The following is a 20,624-nucleotide window of genomic DNA, read 5'->3' as shown; positions in this document are numbered from 1 at the left end:
TTTGAATAAATGCACATTTGTATTGCTAAATGAGAATCCCTCATTAACATCTGTGAAAATTGACCCGTTAGATGATAGACACAACTAAATTTCTTTGAGACATTTGGATATAGATATGAATGTAGGAGATTTGGTTTGTTGACAATGAATACCATTAAAGACCTAATTTATAGTCAAAAAACGATTTCCAGGGATACCAAACCCTAAACCCTAACTCGGCCATTTATTGGGCGGATTAAAATTCAGTCAGAAGTAGCTCGTCCTTTCATTTGACAAGAGAAAAACGTGAAGACAAAGCTCGTCCATTCGTTGGATGACTCAAAACCCTAGAAGATTAAGCTCGTTCTTTCGTTGGACGAGTCAACACGATGCCAGGCCTAGCTCAGCTATCCAATGGGCGGGTCTAAACGCGTGCATCTTTGGCAGTTCTAAGTCCAATCAGCCAAGGAATCCTTGATGCAGGGAATCCTCGCAAGGAACACGCTAAGACTTTTTTTACCACAGTAACCCTTATTTGAAATAAAAATCCCAATATACCCCTTTTTGAGAAAAACATCCCAGAATGTCCCACTTTAATCCTTTGACTAGTCCATTCAAAGGACGAATTGGCGAAGCTTTTTTCGTGATGGGTAGACTCGGCCAATGGTTGGTCGAGCTAATGAAGTGGAGTTTTATTTTTTATTTTTTATTTATTTTAAATACAATTTTATAATTTAATTACATTATTATAATTATTATTAAATAGTTTTCTAATTATTTTTATATTTAAATAATAAAAATGATTTTTTTAAAATAATAATATTTTTGTAAATTAAAAAATTGTTTTAATAATAAAACTATAAATATTATAATGAGGCATATAATGAATTGTAATGAGTAATAATAGTTTTATTGATATACATGGAAGAAATATATTTTATTTATAGTGGTCGCCTGTTCCACATCTTGTGCCAACTTTTTTGCGTTTTCCCTTGCCCAAGTCTTCTTGTCTTTGTCTTGCGGGAGACGGAGATGACTCGGAAGATATATCTTCATGTTGACCTTAATGTTGACTTTGATGTTGCTCTGATGTGTTTGGAGGCATATCCATATTGTCAAGTTCTTGATTTAAAAAAGTAGGTATATTCAGTAGATGGTCATCGATGAGGTCAAGGTCGAGTAGTGAATATGTTGGTTGTGTGAAGGTGTTGGGTTGGGTGTGTTGGATAGTAGACATCATCAGGGTTGTATGTAGGAGTGAGTTGTGCGAATATGGTGTTAAATGTTTGGGGTTGAGAATGAGGGTTTGAGTTATCAAAGTTAGGTTGAGGAATTGAAGTGTATTATATGGGTGGGAGTAGGTTGGTTTGTTGTTGATATTGTTGGTTGTAAAAGTAGTTTGTTTGAGGGAATTGAGTGTGGGGATTATGATGTTGGGTTGAGGTGGAATAAATGGTGTGTTGTTGGGTGGTCTGGGTGTGTTGGTAAGTTTGTTGAGCTGATGATGATGGTTGGGCACCAAATTGGGATATGTATGTGGGGGGAATGTCTTGATGTAAGGGTGATGTTGTTTGTTGGGTTGAAGAAGAGACACGTTGACGAGGATCAGTCAAAATTGTGTCGGAGCAACGTGCGTAAAAGGAATTGACAAAAACCAATTCATGTATTCTCTACCCGGCTTAAAATCACCAATTACCGAGTTACCTTGTAACACCAAATGCCTTATCCTTTTCCATTCTTTGAGCTCTTCTTTGTTTAAATCTTGCCAATGTTTATCCCAAGCTTGGACCATAGTCTTATTATGGTGTTCACTTAGACACCTTGGCTGAGACGGAATGTGTTGTTTGAACCCAAATTGGAGTTTGACCCGACCCGTCTAATGCATCTCAACGGTAAAGAAACATATTATATATGTCGTTGCACTCCAAACTCGGTTGTCACTATGATCAGACACTGGATATTATATGTACGACTTCCATATAAATTGTTAAAAGAAATATAATTATTAGAATGTATAAAAGAAATTTAGATAAGTTGAATATTATAATTAACCATACTTACATCGTTTTCTTCCATGTGTTCAATTGCAACGCGGTACCCACGTAGATGATGACGGGGATTATTTTTGTAATGCATACCTCATTTGCACCATCTTGCATTGGAAAAAAAATATTAACGCGATGTATAATTAATTTTGAGAAATATCGATTGCATTCAATGAAAATCAGTACCTTAATGCATACGGATGTGATGGAACCTCGTTACTAACTGGGGCAAACAAGGGTATGTGTGTGAATGCCCAGACACTTACAACACATCCTCCTATGCTCTTCACTCTTTTATGGGCTGCCTTGCACATATGTCTATATAATGTTGCCAGACAAGCAGAACCCCAACTGTATGTGTTACATTTTTCTAGGTCTCATACTAAAGGTAACCAAGAAGCATGCAATAAATTGTGACTCTTATCTGACATTAAAAAAGTAGCAATTAATAGTAAAATATAAAATTTTGCATGGAGAATGTTTTCCACCTCCATCGGGGTAGAGTTATTTTTTAGCTGTGTTAATAGAGCTTCTAACCAAACAATTTTGACAGAAGCCCCATTTTTATCTGAAGTGGTCGGTTCGACGCCTAAATTCTCCATGTAAACATCATTAGTTACATTTGTTGGGCTATTAACAACTTTACCATTAATTCGGAGACCGAGTAACATACTCACATCCTCCAGTGTGATAGTACATTCACCAGTTGGTAAATGAAACTTATGTGTCTCAGGTCTCCATCTCTCTAACAATGCAACAATTAGTTTATAGTCTACTTTTAAACTTGCTATCTTGGCTACATTTGCAAAACCTGCTAGTTTCAAATACTGTATTATAACCGCACTTGGTTGAATGTAAGTATGAGAATGGATCCGGAACCTAGTGTCTTCCTGAAATTCATATAAAAATGATAATGAATATTTTTTTGTGATGAGAAGCCGAATTAAAAAAAAAGTAAAGAATACGCAGACTTACATATTCGACAATGTTCGTTGCTGTCCCACGGTGTGATTCGCCCATCCACAACAAAGATATTTTGGAGTTGTGAAATAGATGTGAAATAGAAGATAATGAATATTTTATGTGAGAAACTGAAGGTAGTTGATGAAAATTAGTTATAGATGAAAGGTTAATTTATAGGGGTGGAAAAATATTAAATCAATTGGTGAAAATAGTGTAGGTTGATGGAACTTATGAGTGCATGCATGCAAAAAAAACTTTAGTGTGTTCCTTGCAAGGATTCCCTGCATCAAGGATTCCCTGGCTGATTGGACTTGGAACTGCCAAATATGTATGCGTCCAGACCCGCCCATTGGATGGCCGAGCTAGGCATGGCATTGTGTTGACTCGTCTAACGGAAGGACGGGCTTAGTCTTCTAGGGTTTTGAGTCGTCCAACCAATGGACGAGCTTGGTCTTCACACTTTATCTCTCGTGAAATGAAAGGACGAGCTACTTCTGACTGATTTTTAATCCGCCCAATAAATGGTCGAGTTAGGGTTTAGGGTTTGGTATCCTTGGAAATTGTTTTTGACTATAAATTAGGTCATTAATGGTATTCATTGTCAACAAACCAAATCTCCGACATCCATATCTATATCCAAATGGCTCAAAGAAATTTAGTTGTGTCTATCCATTCTAACGGGTCAATTTTCACATATGTTAATGAGGGATTCTCATTTAGCAATAAAAGTGTGCATTTATTCAAAATCCACATCAATTATGACTTCCTTCATCTAAAAGATTGAATTGAAAAAAAGTTTCAAAGTTGTGTTGAAGACATTATTTATTGCCATCCATTAATTAATGGAGACGATGATACCGTCTTTTACATAATGACACTTATTGAGAATGACGAAGATGTCAAGTCAATGTTTCAATGTCATATAACGTTTTCTCAGTTACCCACCATTGAGATATATGTTCGTCTACTTGAAAATCTTGAAACATATCCAACGCAATCCATACAGTCACATCAGTACAGAATGAGTCAACCATTGACGAAGAACCGACTCAAGATAATGAACCTTTCATACCAAATGAAGAGGTAGGCGATAATAGCAAGGATGATCAAGAAGAGGTCTGATTTGAAGATCTATTTGGTGTTAGCGATGACGATGGCAATGAAGATATCATCGACACACCGACTGTTGCACTAAGAGCTCAACTGATTAGTTTGTACAACCCAACTGCTCACATGCAAAATATAAGTTTGGATGATGCTGAACCAATCTTTGTTTTTGGAAGTTTTATACCAATTCACAATGCTGACGAAATAGAGGAGGGCATCGGGTTTGAAAATAAGGAAGCGTGTGTTGTTGCGTTGCAACAATGACATATAAAATGTTGTCTAGATTATTCTATGACTAAATCTGACAGTGTATGTTATGTCATCAAATGTAGAAATTCTACATGCAATTTCAAATGCAGGGTTTCTAATCGTAAGGGCAACTCAATGTGGAAAGTTGGTAAGTCTGGTGGGCCTCATACATGCACAACCACTTCCATGTCACAAGACCATACCTAACGCAGTTCAGAAATGATTAGTAAGAGCATAATGGATCTTGTAAATCACGACGCTTCTCTTAAGGTGAAGGCGATCATCGCTCATGTTGCTGAAAAATACAAGTATATCATATCCTACAAAAAGGCATGGATTGCAAAGTATAAGGCAATTGAGTCATTGTATGGAAATTGGGAGACATCTTACAACGATCTGCAGCAGTGGATACTGGTAATGAAAACATATCTACCAGGTACTATTATAGAATTTCAATCCTTACCTGTGATTTCAAATGATGGATCACACTTGGGTGACCAAAGGATCTTTCATCGTCTTTTTTGGGCGTTTCGACCATGTATACGTGGTTTCGCGCATTGTAAACCTATTGTGCAGGTTGATGGAACATGGTTGTATCGCAAGTACAAAGGGACTCTGTTGATGGCTGTGGCGCAGGACGGGAATGAGAACATTTTTCCAATAGCGTTCACATTGGTTGTAAGTGAGACAAAGGATGCTTGGATTTTCTTTCTTAAGAATTTGAGAATACACGTTACTCCCTAACCAAATTTGTGTCTAATATCATACATGCATGAATCGATAAAGAGTGCATATAAAAAATCCAGAAAATGGATGGCAGTATCCTCCGTCTTCACACGTTTATTGCATTAGACACATTGCGCAAAACTTCATGCATGAGATTAAAGACAAGGAACTACGCAAAATAGTTGTTAACATGGGTTATGCGTTGATAGAGGTGAAATTTCACTACTATCGGGGGAAATCTGAAGAACAAACAATGACGCTTTATCATGGATAGACAACCTCCCTCGGGAGAAGCGGGCAAGGGCATTTGACAAAGGGCAACGCTGGGGTCACATGATAACTAATCTGGCAGAAGCAATGAACTCGGTACTCAAAGAAACCCGAAACCTTTCAATCACTGCATTGGTCAAATATATGTACTATCGATTAGGATCACTATTTGGTAAAAGAGGTCATCAATGGACCAAAATGTTAGCCTCTGGGCAAGTTTTCACTGATAACCATAACAAGGGGATGGCTGAGGAAGTCAGTAAAGCTAACACACATAACGTCATGCAATTTGATCGCGAGAGATTCTATTTCATGGTCCAAGAGAAGATTAATCAGAATAATGGTCGATCAACCGGTACATTCATCGTTGATCTTAGGAAACAACATTGCGATTGTGGGAAATTTCAGGCATTTCACTTACCTTACTCCCATGTAATCGCAACATGTTCGAGTATACGCCAGGACTACTCCACTCACATACCAGACGTGTTCAAAATTCTTAACGTTTTCAAGGTCTATAAGGAGAGTTTCCTATGACTTCCCCATGAGGAGAATTGTTCACAATATGAAGGATTTACTCTTTGCCACGACGACTCTATGAGAAGGAGGAAGAAAGGGCGCCCAAACAACACCTGAATTAGAACCGAGATGGACAATGTTGAGAAGGAAAAGAAAAGGTGTGGGATTTTCCGTGAAATAGGACACATGCGTAGGAAATGTCCAAATGTTGCAGGACCCACTAGATGATTATGTTTTTTTTATTATTAACTACTATGCACGTACTATATATAAACCATTGTGTATTAATAATGTCTTTTGGAAACAAACATTATGAAATACATTTGATAATCAAAGGCTTCTGGTTACAAAGTACAATCACATCAACTAAAATTCTTAGAGTTTACTAAAAAAACTAATCAACAACAACAACCAACACAAATGGACCTTCAACTCCTCTGTTAACTTCACCACTATGTGCCGAAAACATACACCGAACATCTTCATCATTTTCTACACGATCCAGGTAATACATGTACGTACCATCGGGGCTTGCATCAGTCAACGTTATGTATGGACAACGATACTCTACTTTTCTCACCTTCATACGACGCCCGTCCAACTGTCGAAAGACAACGTGGATGGCTGAAATTAGTGTTCTAAAATTCCATTGCGGATCGAGGCAAACACTGATTTTTTCACCTTGTCCATAAAATACAAGACCCCAAACAGACATTCTTACCAAAATAATAGATTTTGTGATCGGAATTACATTTCTACAAGTCCTGCTATTTATAGAAAATTAGTACATGAATACTCGACCAATCATTGGCCGAGACTCTACAAACACAAAGCAATTGCTCGGTCAATGAAAATCATTGGTAATAACATATTATTTAAAAACAATATTAATTCATTAGCTTTATTAAATTAATTTTAAAAAATAAAAAATAAAAACACTACATTCACTCGGTCATCCATTGACCGAGTTCATGCATGGGAAAAATTCATGTTGCTACTCGTCCAATCAATGGGCGAGGCTATGCAACCATCTTTCGTCCTTCATCAACTCGTCCTTTGAATGAGCGAGTCAAAGGACTATAGTGGAGCATTCTGAGATTATTTTTTCAAAAAGAGATATATTGGGATTATTATTTCAAAAAAGGGGCACTGTGCTAAAAAAAGTCCCCGCTATGTTATTGAGTTTTCATGTTTACCATTTGAAATCTTACTTGCAATTGGTTTGGTTAGAGCTATGTGTTATTTGGTTTGGTTAATTAAAATTAGTTCAATGAATTGGTCATGAACCCTGTTGTTAATAGTTATGCTTGCAATATGGTGTATGCTTGAAAATAAGTCCGGTTATGTTATTGTTAGCAACCTGCTTTTCTTTTTTGAATTAATTGCTATCCTGCTCCCAATACCCAGTTGCACTTAGCTATCTATTGTGCAGTACACGGTCACATAGACCTGCTGCTTGCGGTATCATTGTTCGATGTGCTATTTGTCTATTTGGTGTATGGTTGTCTATTTGGAAAAATACAGAGGCTTTGGGAATGAAGCTAATAATTAATTTGTTACATGGCATTGTAGGTGGATGCATGAAGGCCTTTGAAGGAGCATTTCGAACAAGTGTGGCAAGCTTAAGACATGGCATTCTTTCAATCTTAAAGCATGGCTACGTAGTGATGTAATAGGACTTGTATTCATGGTTCAAATATAATGAAACCTCTTGTTTGTTTTTCCAATTCAATATGTGTGAAAATTCTATGGATACAAATTATAATAAAATGCATAAAGCTTTCTCTTCAAATTAATCTTCTAATGAGCTTGATCAAATGCAAATGGAAAAGAATCAACAATGAGTCAAACTTGATAAATTCAACATATATGGGACAATGAAATAAACTATGATTTTATTGTAATGGCAATTTGTAATGTACATCAAAATTGATTAACAAATGTAAATGTTGGTTAACTCATGTATGCCAAAACAAGTAATTGTTCACCATGAATGCAAACTATCAAATTGATTAAACCTGGTGACTTAAACGTATGGATGTGAATGTGAATGAATACAATGTAAAATGCCTAATGGATGAGATGAATTAATAAGGCAAGGCATAGATTATATTGAGAATCAATATTAATGATATGTTGACTTTGGTCATCTGGTCATGAATGTGTATGGAAGAATCATGGATTAGAAATGCCACAAATGGACTAACCATCAATAGTATGTACATGAACAATAAAATATGGCCTCCATACCAAGAATCAATGCAATCACAAACAATGTACTAAAATGATGAGCACACTTGTAAACTAAGTAACAACCTAATTTGAATCCATCTTGTATTATGCTTGTGGATGGAAACAAGTGACAAGCAAAAACCCTTGAGGCAAGTAACATGATGACATGAACTATGGATGTATGAACAAGTATACAAGCAAGCAAAGCAATAACTAACCAAAGCTTAGTTAAGCTTCAGCCAATGTAATGAATAAAGGGAGTCGCCATGAATTAAACAAGGCTTTGAAGCAAGAAATTAGGGCATGATGCAATTCATAAGTGACTGGATAATTAAGTAAGATCAACAAGTGTTATGGCATGGTACACCTCCTAAATTAGGGTTTGGGATCAAGTTACAAAGTCACGGGTGATTGGACAAACAACAAGGGATCAAGGGCCTAGGTTTTACAAACCACATGGTCAAAAGATGATCAGATGATCCACAATGCCTTAAACAATGAGCATCCATAAATTAGGGCTTTCCATGATCAAAATGAAAGGCGGGATGAACAAGGTACAAGATTAAGAAGCAAACTCACATCACATGCCCCTATCACTAGGGTTTATGATAAAATCAAGAACCAAGAGTATCCAACAAGCAAAAGTTAGGGTTGGGATTAATACTCATGAATATAATGCCATGAATCCACTACAAACCTTTGAATCTATAAAAATGCTTATGAATGTTAATATGCTTGTATGATACATATGAGCTTGACATGAATGGTATGCAAATGAATCTTAATCCAAAAGTCAGATAAAAAAATGGAGGTCAAATTTTGGGGTATGACACTTGGTCAATATGGTCGTTAGATGGCTTGCCCTAGCTTGGGTCCTCTACAAATGAATGACTTCCTTGCTGATTGTTCACTATTGGAACTTCCTCGAAGCTAAGTGCTAACTTGTAAATAAAATTATTCATTAAAAAATGGTAATTTTAATGCAATACTTATGCAAATCTTGAAACCATCGTCATTATTGAAATGATGGTAAAGAAGCAGTGAATGGGTCATAGACTTATTCAAAGTGTGAAAGATGATACAAGAAACTTATACCAATACAAATGATTAGCAGATATCTTAGGAGTCATGTTAACGTAACCTTGTTGAGTATGCTTTGAAAATAAACATTGCTTCAATTAGGTCTTTTGAATGTTGTAATGTAGCCTAGTTCACGGTTTTTAAAACGAAGGATACAAGACCCAAATTCAAATTTTAACCCACACCAATATGCATGATGATCTTCAGTCCTACATTTAGATGACTTAACACACACATTCAAGTTTCAAGAGAGTTTGAAGGTGAAAATGTTATGGTGCGGGAACCCATGAGTTTTTTTAGGTGGCAGTCACCTACTTTTTGTTTGGTAGTCATACAAGTTTGTTCTTGTTCTTTCTTTTGTTTAAGGATTTTTGGTGATCATTTTTCTTGATTTTCTTCTTATCCCTAGTTTTTGCCTAGATTATTTCTTTTAAGTTGTTAGTCCAGCGGGATGCCCTAATTTTTGCATAAGTCATTTTCTGGTTTTTGAATTAGTGGGCTTTCTTTTTTTTTTTCCTTTTTTTTCCTAGGAATAAATTGTATGACATTTGTTCACTTGATTTTGAAAGAGCTGAAAGGGTTGTGACTATAATATTTTGATGGTTCAAGAGAAATAATCATTGTAAGCTTTTGAATGTTCACTACTTCTTCGACATTGTGTGATGTGTGTGAAGAAAGGATGCGGTTGAACCTCAAATGAGGTGTTTTTTCTTGGGATTTGAATGCATATCCAAATTAAATGAAGACTACCCGCCCCTGGTTCGGATTAAGGATTTTTTCATAAAAAGAAACACCAACTTCTAGACTCAAAAGGGATTGACGATGAATTAAATTCCTTATATCTTTGTTGTTTTGGAATTTAAGCAATGCCTTACATCATCAACAAAGTTTTATTCGAAAGCATATTATCAATAATCTTGAGTATTTCATTTTTATCATTCTCCCTCTGGTTTATGCTTAGTCGAAAGTTTGATAAAGAAAGGTGAAATGAAGAAATATTGTTTTTTCGTTTTATGAATAATGAATATGTGCATAGTAAATACAAATGGATTGATTCAGAAAATGCATTTTCATTTCATTACCATTTAGAAACAACAATCTTAAAAGCAAATAGTACTTTAACACTCAATGAAATTGCAAATGAAAATGATAAAGATAAGCTAATGATAATCAACTATGAGGATGAGTTTTTTGTTTAATTTACCAACTTCAGGGGATGCTTCTTGCAGTCTTGGCATTCACTCGAGTATGGGGTTGCCGTTAACCAACAAGTTTCCTCCTTGAAAGGTTAAGTACTTCTTGTCAATCAATTGTTGTACTTTAGCTTTAAAAGTGTTGCAGTCCCCGATTGAGTGCCTTGCTGATCAAGTGTGATATATGCATTGCACATTGGGGATCATACCCAGACAGGAATGGCTTCGGCGACAACTTAAGAATTTTGGGAACCACCAACGAGCTTTGAACCAGATGTTGTAGAAGTTGATTGTAGGTCATAGGAATTGGATCTAAATGAGCATTCCTTCTTTCTAAATTATTTTAGGGTATGTGTTGATTCTGATGTTAATTCTAATATTCACGGTCAGGAGGAGATTGTCTCCCGTGCACTTTATGTGAAGTGAAATCCCAACCCATCCTTTTTTCAATCAAATACAATAATATAATTTTTAAAAAGAACTAATGGTGGATTGTCCACATTATTTACTCATGTGAAACTTTCACTTGAGACGATCCAAATCCATTCACGGTCATAGGCTTGCTGCCTTGCGTGTGGAGCGACTTATGGTTGTTGGTACTGAGGACCGAGAAATAGTGGTTGTTGGCATTGAATAGCCATTGCATGCGGATTTTAACCATATAATACATGAGACAGAGCTTGAGGAGCTTCCCAGATTGTATCAGTTTCATCCTCCTCTTCCTTTTGAGAATCGCTAGAAGATTCCTTCTCACTAGTCTGGTTATTTTAGGTGCCTTAGAGTTTCTCGCTTTTCAGACCACTCTCGATGTACTCCCCAACTATCACCAGGTCAAATAAACCTGAAGAAGCAATGCCTAACATATTTTCCAAGTATGGGCTCTACAAGGTACTCAGAAACATATCAACCAACTCCCTATCAAGCATTAATGGTTGAACGCGAGCAACCAACTTTCTGCATCTCTGGGTGACTCCTTTAACGAATTGTTACTCTTCTGAGAAAGATTTTGCAATTGAGTATGACTAGGATCCATATAAGTGTTGTATTGATATTGCTTCAGGAATTCCATAGCCAAGTCTTTCCAGATGTAGATATTGTTTCTTTCTAGTTGTGTATACCATTCTAATGATGCACCACTAAGACTATCTTCAAAACACTGGATGAGAAACTTGTCATCATGAGCGTATGCAACCATCTTTCAAATAAACATCGTCAAATGAGTTTTTGGACAACTAACCCTTTGTACTTCTCAAAATATGACATTTTGAACTTTGTTACGATGTCTGGCACTAAGCACATGTGTACATCATCCAAATCATACGCATTTTTTCTTGATACAGATCTTATTTTTTCACCCAAAACACGACACATTTGAATAACTTCGATATCCTGATGAGTTATGGCATTTATCACTAGATCTACCTCTTAGGGGTTTTTAGTAGCGTGAAGAGGCGGGATATGCTCAGCTGGAACAGTGGGGCGTCTTTGCACCGTACAGATTTTATTGGATACAATGTTGTGCGCTGGCTGAGGTTGAATAGGATCATCCATTTGCATATGAGAATCATATAATGGGTTATTCTCCACAGTAAAGACTGATGTAGGATCAACCTTCTCCATAACAACATGCTGAACATTGTTCCTTGGTAGAGCTAGTAGAGCTTCCAACATCTGACCCACCTTACGGTTCATAACATCTATGTCTTCTCTTAGCACAACTTGATTCAGTTCCAAACGCTCCAATGTCCTTTAGTAGCTAACACGAGTTCACTATAGGTATCAGGGAATCAAATAACGTTATGGACAAGAGGTAATATGAGTTTTTTTATGCGGAAATAGGTATGCATGCTGATGAATGCGGATGCATGAACATTCTTTTATTTTTATGCAAAAATGCAATGCCATGTTTATGCATATTTTTTATGCAATTTCATGTGTGGGCTCAAGACGATATGGGTAATAGAACCATAAAACAACCTATTTGGGAAGGATCCTTATAATTGGATAACTCTAAAACTTTTCTACCCAACCTCTCACCAGGGATTAATATAGGGTTTTGACAAAAGGGTACCTAGAGTAATGGACCCTAATCAGAATTTTGCCATGCAACGGGCGAATCGTTTTAAGACAAACTTCACGAAAATATCTACTCTAGCTGAGGTATTTGCATGTATCATATAAGGTGTGCTCCTTATTAGACGATAAACCTAGATCTATAGGGGGTGAATATATCCCAAGTTAAAAAATCATTTGAAACTTTGATTTAGAATTTTTTTGGCATGGAAGCAAGTTTCAAATATTTTCCAGATTCAAAATCGCCTAACCGAATTTTCTATTGAAAAATCCGGATATGCGTAATAGTACCAATAAAATGATAATAATCACAAGTCGATCAACAACTATTAAGCACAACTAATTAAATAATCTACAATAGTAAAAGTCTGTCTCTAATTATATTCACACAAAAAAAAACTAAGTCAAGCAATTTGTCTAACACTTGGTGTGCGAAAACCAAAGTTTGGAATTTTATATGGTGTTTGTTTGTCTAAGAAATCGAATCATAACCAAATGGTTAATGATCAATACAACAAGCACAATATTCAAAATGTAATCAAAATTATTATCCAAACTATGTTGATTCGGTGATCAAAGCAATTGATAATTTGCGAGTCAAAAAATAAAAGAGATAGAGATAGAGTATGCAAGGATTTGTTTAGGCAGTTCCCCAATCGACCTCGTTATGGGTACGTCTGCCCTTAATTCGAAATTGAATTGAGATATTAATATAATAAATCTTACTTTGTAAATGTATCAATACAAGAGATGAAAAATCAAATCCCACAAACCCTAAGTTTGTTCTTGACTCTAGCACCTCCAAAAACCTTTGTCACACCCCAATTTTGACCCTGAATCGTTGATTCAATACATTCATCATAGCTATTGCATGTCTACATAGCATACCATGCATTCCATACCGCATAGTGCCTAGAATATCAGTCGAAATAATTTTTTTTGGATTTACAGGCAAACCGGTTGAATTAATCGATAGGTGTGCGTCAAATTAGTGGACGAAAACTTTTAAAATCAAGCTTCCAGACATCAACTTTATTAATCTACGTTTTGTGTAGTTCAATCTGATATGCTCGATTTATTTTTCAGCTAATTTTTCAGCCACTTTTTGATCAGCTCAAGCCTGTTTAACCGGTCAAAATTTATTTCAAAATTAAAAAAAATGCTGTATTTTTTTAATAAGTATATTTCGTACTGATCATTTTAGTGCGTCCAATTTAATTTTTCGAGCGAATTTTTGCCCGACTTTTATTCATTTTTAATTCGCTTTTTAAGTAAATAATATTATTCTTGTTAGAACAATTTGTTTTGTTTATTTTGAATTCTTTTTTAATTATGAGAGTTGTTTCTAACTCACAAGATAATAATAAAGGTTTAATTAGAATTAATTTAGTTTTAGAAATTCATGATATGTTCTATTTTATTTTTTTTATTACTTATCAATTTTGTTGTGAGTTCAAAAAGAGAAAATAATAAAAATGTTTGCATCGGATTCTCTTCACAATTGTACCTTGACAACTCATTTTAAGAGAGAGAATGTCACCTTAAAGGGGGACACTTGCTCAGTACCAAGAAAGTTTTTTGGACCTTACTGCGATCCATTTTCAACCTTTGGCTGGCCATTAGAAAAGGACAGAGAGGTAGGTTTTTGGAAAAAAAAACAATAACATTTTAAAAAAATCCCTTTCCCTTCTGCATAAAAACATAGGAATCCTCCCTATTCAGGGGCACAAAAAAAACCAGTGATACTTCACTTCTTTCATCTTACTATGCCACCATTGTAACGACATTAACCAACCTCACATTCCAAACGCCACGCTCAACATAACAGCACCATCACTAACTCATCCACAACCTCATTTCAAAACCACCATGCTATAATGAGTTTCCGATTTCTGCCAAAACTTACCGTGTTTTTATCCTTGAGCTGCACACCAATAATAACCTTACAGAACTTAACACCAACTAATCCGCTGGTCACCACTCTCAACGGCCTCGCATCTCCACACTATCCATGGCCTCATGAAGGCATCCCCAGTTCATATGATCATGCTTCGATTCGTCGTGGTCATCAAGTTCATACACAAGTCTGTGCTTCCTGCCATTCCATGTCTTTGATATCATACCGTGATTTGGTTGGTGTTGCTTACACAGAAGAAATGGTAAAGGCCATGGCTGCTGAGATTGAGGTGGAAGATGGCTCTAATGATGAGGGCGAGATATTTTCACGCCCTGGTAAACTCAATGACCGATTTCCTCAGCCATATGCAAATGAATCAGCTGCTAGGTTTGCTAATGGAGGAGCTTATCCTCCAGATCTAAGTCTTGTTACCAAAGCTCGTCACAATGGCCAGAATTATGTGTTTGCCCTCCTAACCGATTACTGTGACCCCCTGCTAGCGTTTCGATCAGAGAAGGATTGCATTACAATCCTTATTTTCCCTGTGGGGCCATTGCCATGCCTAAGATGCTTAATGACAGTGCTGTTGAATATGAAGATGGTACCCCTGCCACAGAAGCTCAGATGGGGAAAGATGTCGTGTCATTTTTGTCTTGGGCTGCAGAACCTGAAATGGAAGAGAGAAAATTGATGGGATTCAAATGGATATTTGTACTTTCATTGGCATTACTCCAAGCTACATATTATCGACGTCTTCGATGGTCTGTTCTTAAGTCCCGCAAGTTGGTTCTTGATATTGTCAACTAATTTCCTTCATGCCTCACAATAAACCTGAAACAAAAAGAAGAAATAAGTTTGTTAAGACTTTCATCGAACACGTTCCGTGTAAGGTGAAACTTCATGTTGTCGAATGATTTGGTAACATAACTCTCACAACAATAATATTGCAAGATCAAAGCAAAATAGTGAAATACAAGGAAATGCATCGAAAGGAAACAACCCAAATCTAGCACGCGAGAACCGCTCAAGACAGTACCGCCACCGCCGCTGCAACCTTCCAAAACCGAACAACAACGTGTCACCGTCATCACTTTCTTCAAATTGACCGTGAGCCGCATGTCGGAACTTACACCACAGCCACCACCACGATACTTCCTCTGTTCCGCCGTGTAAGCACACTACAAGCTCACCACCGTCGGAAGCATACATGTGCCGCTCTAACAACCATTAGATCCGAGATGAAGACATAGCAAACGAAGGAGAATAAACACAGTTGAGAAGCGTTTGTTTGGCAAGGGAAACAATGTGAGAAACAGAGGGCGTCAATCGGTGGAGTTTTGTTCATTTTTTCTGAAATTTCGCATTGAGAGTTTCATAAGGAAACGAACGCCTTATCGCCAGGTTAGATACTCTGCATATGGTTTTGTGGTAAGCAAGGTTCTGGATCGGGTAGAATCCGAACCAACCCGCCTCCGCAAGATTTGGGCGCCCACCAGCAAGGCTGCCTCTTGCAGGCTTTTGTCCTTATTCACTTATGGCACCCCCTGGCTCATTCATCTTTTTGTTTTGTTTAAAATAAAAGAGCATTTTTTATTGTTATGATATTTAATTCAAGACTTAAAGCAAAAGATTTTAGATTTCATGTAAATACTTATTTTCTTTATTTCTAATTTATTATTACTTATTTTTTTTTATTATCATTTTTTTAATCAAAGTTTTTAAATTCTTTAGATGTTTGATTTAACCTTATGATAATAAAAAGGGACAAAAAGGGGTTTCAATTAGTCTTAGACATGACCTTGATTCATTGGATGCTTCGTTTGTATTGATCTTTGTTTGCATGAATATTTACCTGTATATTTGACCCATGATTCAGTTACTCTTGCACATAGACCTTGAGTCGTTAAATAATTTGGTAAAATGGACACATAATTAAAACCCACCATATTTTTCATTAATCACCTTATTTTTATTTTCAAATTATTTTCGTAAGTAAATCCGAAGAAAAAGATTACCTGGATGAAATATCCAGTCGTAATCCCGAATATTAGGCTCAAGTTATAAGAGCTTGTAAGCCCTATGTATTTGTCTTCTCTTCAAAACACTTGTAAATATTCAAACCATTTTCTTAATTAAAATTTGAAGAAAAAGATTATCCTGGATGAAATATCCAGTTATAATCCCGAATATTAGGCTCACGCTGTAAGAGTTTGTAAGCCATAAATATTCGTCTTCTCTCCAAAACGCCTGTAAATATCTCAAACCATCTTCTTAATAAAATTTGAAGAAAAAGATTATCCTGGATGGAATATCCAATTATAATCCCGAATATTAGGCTCAATCTGTAAGAGTTTGCAAGCCATAAATATTCGTCTTCCCTCTAAAACATTTGTAAATATTTGAACCTTTTCTTTAAGCAATATTGGAAAGAAACAGACTGCCTGGGTGGAATGTCCAGACGTAGTCCCCAGTATTAGACCCAAGCTGTAAGAGCTTGCAAGTCATAAGTACTCGTCTTTCAAACTCAAAAAATACTTAATCCCTATCTTAACCTCTTTCAATAAAGATGGAAATGGAACATGGTGTATACCGTGCACTCCTGAGATTAAGATTCGAGGTGGATGCCTTGCCTATCTTAGCTCTCGCCATCATTTAAAATTGTCAATGCGGTTTCTTCAAACCCTTTCTCAATCAAATTCAAAACACTTAACCTTTATTAAACACTTTTGCCAATAAAGGTGGAAATGGAACATGGTGGATACCGCGCACTCCTGAGACTAGGATTCGAGATGGATATCTCGCTCATCCAAGTTCTCGTCATTACTCAAAAATAATCCAACCAATCAAACTCTTTTCTCGCCACCGTGCGATTAATCGAAAAACCTTTTTCATAAATGAAAGACATATCGTCTTAAGGTGATGCAAAACAATGTTTCGGCCACGATTGTTGAGTCGAGATAAGTGATGTTTTTCCGAATGATGATTTGTAAATCCATTCGATGTGTGGTATATGTCCGCTCCTCATCTGTTTTGGGTAAAACAATGTTTTCGTCGATTAATACAATATGGCTTTCGCTAAAATCAACCAACAAACAAACATTTTCTACCCATAACTACGTATGCCTTGATTTCTCTGTTGAGATACGTAGGAGCAGGATTTGTAAATCTTGTCAGGCCCACTAATAAAAAACTTAGGTTTAGTCCTTCGTCAAAAATCCAAAGATATTCTCCTTTCTTCTATTCTTTCTTTCCCACTTAAATAACTTAAAGCCTAACATTTCAAACTAACACTAATGCACACAACTAACCTAATGGTTCCGGTTGAGTACAACGGACGTGAGGGGTGCTAATACCTTCCCCTTGCGTAATCGACTCCCGAACCCTGATTTGGTTGCGACGACCAACATCACTGTCGTTCTTTCTTGGGTTTTATCAATATTTCCCCTTTCCTTTTTAGGAATAAATAAAGTTCGGTGGCGACTCTGTTTAGTCCATCATTGCGAGCGTGCGATTGCGCTTCGCTAGGTCGTATCCCCATATTTTTCCTGAGGTGCGACAACCTTGATCAAAGATTTATCAAGTCACCAATAATGCCGCTTCAATTCACTTATTGTTGCTACCTCCTTGCACGACCCCTTGTCTCAACGCTTTCACCCGATTGAATAAATCCCAAGTACACACTTGTTGAACCCAAGATTTATCAACATGATCCACTGTTTCACGCTACTCCCTTGCCGACACACCTAGTCTAAAGGCTTTCACTCGATTGGATCCGAATTTAACAATCTTGTCAAAAACCTTCAAACCCTAAAGATCTTGAAGGAAAAACCCACCTTGTTTTTTCTTATTTGAATCCCTCAAAGATCACAACCCAATATTCTCGGTACAATAAACCTAATTGGATGTTATCAATCCTAATCTAGATGACACCCAATCAAAAAATGATTATATGTAATTTGATTGTGTGTATACATAGATTGAATTGAAGACAATGGGATGCTTTGAAATCATGGATTCATGTAGGTTTTACTCACTCTAGAAACCTTACTAGATAACGATACATGTGTGAAGTACTTATATGCTTGGGAGATTTAGGGAACAAAGAAATACAAAGGAGGATAGAAAAATATGAAATTTTGAAGAACAATAATCTTGGTGTTAATGCATGTTAGAGACAATGTATCCAAGACCAAGCTCCTAAAGCATACCACACACAAAAACAAGAGGGGATAAGCCTATCTCAATAAAGCCTATGTTGATTCATCTGACACAAGGTCATTGATGAATCAACTAGCTAATGATACATGGGAGTTCATTGGCCAAGAGATGATTGGGTAAGAAATGAGATGAAAATGGAGAGATGAAATGAATGGGATCCCAAATTGGTAAAGGGATGAACCTCACTTGATCAATACCATTCATTCATCTAAGGGATGAAGTTTTAAACTTCATCAACCTCCTAAATCCAATGGTATTGACCAAGTCAAGGTCCAATTCAACCAAGACCAAGGCCAAATAGAAGTAAGGTCAACATAAAGTCAATACAAAAGCTCACCAAAGCATTAAATTTTAAACTATTTAAAAACATTTTAAAAATGAAGAAAAATAAAATTTCAAAGATCAAAAACCCCAAACCCCTCCAAAACACCAAAGAAATGGCCAAGGGATTTATCATAGGTCAAGTAAGGTCAAAGGCCCATTGACTATTTTTTTTGGTATTTTTCAAAAGTCAAAAGTAATTAAAAACTAATTAAAACAAGTTTAAAACCACAAAATTCACCAAAAATATCAAAATTAATCCAAAAAATAGTTTTAAATCAAAAACGGGAAGAAGAAAACATTCTAGTCCCATAATTTTTGGATCAAAAATGAATTTATGGTGAATTTTAAAAGAAAAAACTATTTAAAAATCAATTTAGAAAAAAAAATAGGAGCCATCATATCTCCCTCATTAATTAAGGTGACAGATCTGATGATCTAAAATGCGTATTCCACATGTTCCTTCAATCAACGCATCACACACATAGTAATCACAAACAAATGCTCAGATTAGAAGATGGAAGAGAGATCAAAGGGTGAGAGCCTTACCACGCCACCACTGGAGCCATAGCTTCGGTCTTCTTCTCCGGTGAGGGTCACCAGACTTTTAAGACCAAACTTGCCTAGAAATTGATGGACCTAACATCATTTTAAAGGAAAAATAGCAAGGATCACGTATATGAACTCTGTTTATTCCATCTCTAACTCTATATTTAGAAGAGTGAAGATCAAACCAGAGGTGTTCAACCTGAGTTACTTTGAATCAAGCTCAAAACAACTCAGCCATGTTACCTACATTGGTAGGACTTCAGCCATCACAAAATTTAGCTTAGATCTAGAGTATGGAGGGAGTATCGAAGAGAGGAAGTTTTGTGAAATTCACCTTCTGTGAGCTGCTTCTTAGCTTTGTTCTTGATGCAATTCTTCGTGCTTTCTCTTCTTCTTGCTTGCAGAAACTCAATGGAGTGGAAAAGGGAATGAATTTTTGGAGTTTTTGTTCAGAAACTTGAGTTGAACAAAAACTCGATTTCTCAAGAAATCTTCAAAGAATTCTATGGTGTGAGGTTATAGCAATGGCTAGCAAAGCTTGGGCAGTGTTCTCCTTCATTTATGAGCAAATGGTGTTTGATTTATAGGTCAAACAATTGATATATGTACCTTTCCAATTTTGAATGAAAATGAGCAATTCTTGGTACATGGGTGAATGGGTGATAGTATAGTCTCAATTAATGATTGGAATCCACTATAAACCATGAAAGGAAGTTGATGAACTCATCATACAAGACCATGCAAAGTTGTGCATTGTTTGGAGTTCAAAACTTGTCAAAATAAGCCATCGAAAGACCTCATACGTAAGTCTCTTGTTTCTCATCCAAATGATGTGAACTTGGACTTTTTTGGAAAGCTCTCATCATAGGGAATAAATTTTCTGTTATGACATTTTCAATTTGAATCTTGGAAAATGGATAAAACTGGCCTTGAAGATGGAGGTATCAAACATACTTAGAAATGTTTCTAAGTTATAAGCCAAATGACCTCTCTTTCCACCTTGAATAATTTTTGATGTGAGCTTCAAATGAACTTGGCTCCTTCCACAAGGTAGTATATATTTCAATTATATTAAATTTGACCATAAATTTGGAACAATTTGGAGTTTGGATGAGGGAGTTATGGATTTTAGAATTTGAGGAAAAATGCTTGTTCAATGGTAATGGCCCAAAATAACTTATAATGTTTCCTCTTGGCACATGC

General features: G+C 36.2%; 1 pseudogene; it reads left to right on the top strand.

Annotated features, from left to right (window-relative positions):
* Positions 1 to 4,580: 4,580 nt before the first annotated feature.
* LOC127096458 (cytochrome c1-2, heme protein, mitochondrial-like) lies at positions 4,581 to 15,157 on the top strand (annotated as a pseudogene).
* The last annotated feature ends 5,467 nt before the right edge of the window (positions 15,158 to 20,624 follow it).

Source organism: Lathyrus oleraceus, chromosome 6 (assembly GCF_024323335.1).
Source record: "Lathyrus oleraceus cultivar Zhongwan6 chromosome 6, CAAS_Psat_ZW6_1.0, whole genome shotgun sequence".
NCBI classification, from domain to species: domain Eukaryota; kingdom Viridiplantae; phylum Streptophyta; class Magnoliopsida; order Fabales; family Fabaceae; genus Lathyrus; species Lathyrus oleraceus.
Note: the sequence above shows the minus strand (reverse complement) of the source record. Positions and strands in the feature narration are given on the sequence as shown.